This window comes from Cornus florida, unplaced genomic scaffold, assembly GCF_030987335.1.
Source record: "Cornus florida cultivar Cherokee Brave unplaced genomic scaffold, ASM3098733v1 CherokeeBrave_3.0.0_Hap2_Chr03, whole genome shotgun sequence".
NCBI lineage: Eukaryota > Viridiplantae > Streptophyta > Magnoliopsida > Cornales > Cornaceae > Cornus > Cornus florida.
The window spans coordinates 72,958,853-72,963,427 of record NW_026775573.1 but is presented as its reverse complement, the minus strand read 5'-3'; the positions used below and the strand labels follow the sequence as shown (position 1 = coordinate 72,963,427).

At 37.2% G+C, this 4,575-nt stretch overlaps 1 non-coding gene across 1 annotated transcript; it reads right to left on the bottom strand.

Annotated features, from left to right (window-relative positions):
* Positions 1-703: 703 nt before the first annotated feature.
* LOC132301946 (small nucleolar RNA R71) lies at positions 704-812 on the bottom strand. Its single transcript, XR_009480687.1, has one exon. It is a non-coding gene; the product is annotated as a small nucleolar RNA R71 (small nucleolar RNA).
* Between the last annotated feature and the right edge of the window lie 3,763 nt (positions 813-4,575).

Sequence of the window (4,575 nt, the reverse complement as noted above, 5' to 3'; positions counted from 1 at the left end):
CGTAGATCATTGAAACCTACTCTTGTCCCTCTTAATTTTCATCTTGAATCCGTTGTTCGAAACCCTAGGGGAAGAGAAAGTTCTAGTCAATCCATTTCATCAATGGAAGTACATAATGAGGACCATGTGGAGGACCTTGGTCACATAGACCAACAAGGTATCCTCCACCCCAATGTGCATCATGATAACTTGCAAGTACCATTAGGCATATCGAGGCCATTCATTCACCCACCACAACAACAAGGCCAAGTTCCATTGGGAATGCCTAGGCCAATGTTTGCTCGACAACCTCCCACAGCTTAAGGCAATCAAGGTGCCTATGTTGCACCTCCAATTGTTAACCCTCCTCTTGTTTTAAGAGATCACTATGTGCCTAATGAATACAATGCACCCATATGCATTCAATTGCCACCATTTAAAACACACCACTATGAGATCAAACCACAAACCATTCAAATGCTTCCTAACTATCATGGACTTCCAAGTAAAGAACCTTACAAGCATTTAGATGAGTTTCTTGAAGTATGTTCCACCGTGAGATACACGGTTATGCCAGAAGAGGTCTTAAGGCTTAAACTTTTTCCATTCACCCTTAAAGACAAGGCAAAATACTGGTTTAACAATTTTAGGCCTTTTTCAATAACTTTTTAGGCAGAAATGCAACAAGAGTTCTTAAAGAAATACTATCCGGTTTCTAAGACCAATGCCATGAGAACCTCAATTCGAGAATGTTCACACGGGAATGGGGAAACGTTCTATGAGGCATGGGAAAGATTCAATGAATTGTTTAAGAAGTGTCCACATCATTGCATGCCCAAATGGCAATTAGTTCAATATTTCTTTGAGAGTTTATCCGATAATTACAAGGGCATGGTTGATGCTTCCATGGGTGGCTCTTACATTGATTGGCATGAGGATGATGTGTGGCGTCTTTATGAAAGCATGAGTGAAAATTCTTTGCATCGAACTTTATCTTCTAAGAATGGTAGGAATTCAAGTGGAAGGAAGAGTGTTGGCTTACATCAAGTTGACCATTCCAATGAAATAGCCGCCGAGATGAAATCCTTATCTCAAAAGTTTGATTAATTCTTGATCAACCAAAACTCGGAAAATCAAGTATCTTCCATCCTTAACCATTCCCATCATGCATCCAATGAATCATGTATGACTTGTTCAAGCATTTTACATTCTACTTCCAATTGTCCCCATAGACATGTGCAAAGTGAGCATTATGAACAAGTCAATACAGCTTTTGTTAATCAAGGGAACAATCCTTATGGCAATCACTATAATTCTAGTTGGAGGAATCACCCGAAATTCTTTTGGAGAACCAAGGGGAAGGCTCAAACCCTTCCCAAAGTAGTTTTCAAGGAAAATACATTCCACCTCCGATGAAAAGCCAAGGTTCCCAAGGGTATAGACCATATCAATCACAAGGAAATCAAATTTCTAATTCTTATTTTCCTAATCAACCATCATATTCTCAAGGAAATTCTAGGAGTCTCGCTTTTGAAGAGAAAGTTTTGACCACTCTAGGCACTCTAGAGGCGAACACTCAATTGCTTCATTCTCATTCTCAATCCATTGCTAAGCTAGAAACCCAAGTAGGGCAAATAGCTAGTACTTTAAATGCTAGAGAGAAAGGGAAAATGCCTTTGAATGCCCCACCAAAGCAACAATGTGTTATGGAGACTCATTCCTTATCGAAAAGTCCCATAATAAAGCATGTCAATGTGGTGACAACCTTGAGAAGTGGGAAGATAATAGACAACCAAGTGGGTATGTCCAATGAAGAGAGTGAACCGGCGCAACCCAAAGGTGACACCTATCCCGTTTCACATCCTATTCCTCCTTCATTGCATATGCATGATCTTTCAAATGAGAATGTGTTGAAAAATGATTTGAAAAGTGATATTGAAAAGAAAAATTTGCAAAAGGATTTCAAAACTTCTTGTGTTAAAGAGACTTCAAAGAAAATTTTTGAAAAGGTTTTTGAACCAAAGGCTCCATTTCCGGATGCCTTAAAAGGATCCATTTCAATTGACAAGCAAAAAGCCAAAACAAATGAAATTATGGATGTTTAGGCAAGTGAAGGTTAACCTTCCACTTTTGGATGCAATCAAACAAATTCCGGCTTATGCCAAGTTTTTAAAAGATCTTTGCAACCAAAAGAGGAAGAACAAAAGCCAAACGCCTAGGAAAATGGTCTTGACCGAGCAAGTGAGCTCCATTTTACAGCAGAACACTCTTCCAAAGTTCAAAGACGTGGTTCACCTACTACATCTTGCATCATTGGTGACCATGTCATTAATCGAGCTTTCTTAGACTTAGAAGCAAGTGTTAATCTTCTTCCATACTCGGTATATGTCAAATTAGGCTTAGGAGACTTGAAACCGACGTCGGTAGTTTTGCAACTTGCCGACCGATCCATTAAAAAGCCTAAGGGTATCATTGAGGATGTATTGATTATGATTGATAAATTTTTCTTCTCCGTTGATTTCGTTGTCATTGATACGGAACAGGTCCCGAATCCTAAGAGTCAAATTCCCGTTATCCTTGGCCGTCCTTTCTTGGCAACTGCGAATGCCAACATTAATTGCAGGACGGGGATAATGAAGATCTCATTTGGCCATATGAAGGTGAAGTTAAATATCTTCAATCCAACCCCGAATTCATTTAACAAGCATGAAGAAGTGAATGTTGTAGAGAAATGTCATGATCATGAATGTGAAGGAATATCATCTTTGCTTGAAACCAAAATTTCAAAAAGTTTATCTTCAAATATGAATTCCAAGAAAGTTGTTTCAAAATCTTATTTTGAAAGGGCATGGAAGCCCAAAGATCATGTTGACCAAGGACCAAAAATTTCTTTTGAGCCTAATCCAACAAGTTCTCTAGGTAACCATTTGTTAGGCGGAGTTCAAAACACTTATCACCCCATCAAGGAGGGGATGCACTACAAAATGTTTGATCCGGGCTAAAAGAGCCCAACGTCTTGCTAGAGACGTTAAAGACTAGTGCATTTCGTAGGGTGTCACAACCCTATTCCTCCCTCATTTCTATTTTAAATTTCATTTCTTGGGAAGTCTAGATATTTGCTTTGGGTTCATATGCATTGCTAGGAACTGTGATTAGGATTGCATGCACTTTAATGTTGAAAATGAACATTTTGCATCAGTTCAATCGATCTCCAAGGAAGTTCGATCGATCGAACTCCACACCTGCATCCAACCTGCATCCAATCACCTTTTTGTCCAATCGTTTGAAGAAAACCTGCATATTTCAGCTCTCTGTCCCATCGGTCGAACTTGTTCCTAGATCGATCTTTAGTTATTTGATCGATCCAACTTTATCTTAGATCGATCTGCAGTCTCAACACTCAGAAAAATTTTGAACCTGCATCCACCCTCTGCAAAAGGCCTCTTTGTCCCATCGATCGAACATGTCTGCAGGTTTTTGCATGTTCGATCGATCGAAGCCTATCGGAGATCGATCTTGGTTTAATCGGTCTATGCTCTTTTAACTTTGACTTTGACTTTGAATTTCAAATTCATAAAACTTATAAAAATATTTTAAATTTTATTTTAAAAAATTCCAAAAAGATTTTATTTTTACTTTATTTCAAAAATTTGCAAAATCTAAAAATATTTCGAATGCTAAAAGGGGGGGGGGGGGGGTTCAAAGTTTTCAAAAATACTTTTATTTTTTATTTTTTGTATATTTTTTATTTTTGTCTATTATTTTTCAAAAATCCCAAAAATATTTTATTTTATTTTATTTTATTTTATATTTCAAAAATTCCAAAATATATATATATATATATATAATAATTCTTTTGTTTTCTTTTATTTTACTTAGTTTATTTCTATTTTATTTAGTTTTATTTTTCAAAAATCCAAAAAATATTTTTGATTTTTAATTTTCAAAAATTCAAAAGCTTCAAAAACAATTTTGTCTTTTAGTGAGGAGAGATCGATACTAGTTCGATCAATCTAAGATTTCAGTTTGATCGATTGAACTGAAGAGGGAATATTTTTAAAAATAGAGGCCAAGGATTATTTCGATAGATTTCAAAAATCGATCTCAAACCCTAGCTTCCCCTCGCCACTGCAACCTTCCCTTCCATCTCCGGCAAGTGCTCCGGCGACTTCATCTCATCCCGAATCTCTCTCCCTTATCTCGGATCTCAGATTCCATCTCCCTTTCATCTCATCTCTCGGGTTAGGTAAGATCCGAGATCCCTCATTTGATTCTAAGCTTATTCTTCATGAATCCATGCTTTCCATGTTAGATCTATGATGTTATGATGATGATTATTGCCATATTTGAAGCTTTGAAGCTATGTATATATGGTATATATATGTATATATATCATTTTATATTTTTTTGATTTTAATTTTGATTTTGGGGGTCACGGGCCAAGGAAAGTGACCAAATTTGTTGATTTGTTGTGTTGAGGGGCCCACGAGCTTGCTCGGGAGGCCCCCGTGCCATCCACGTCACAGATCTGTGACTTTTTGAATTTCACCTCACAGTTTGATCGATCGATCGAACTTTTTCTTAGATCGATTTGTA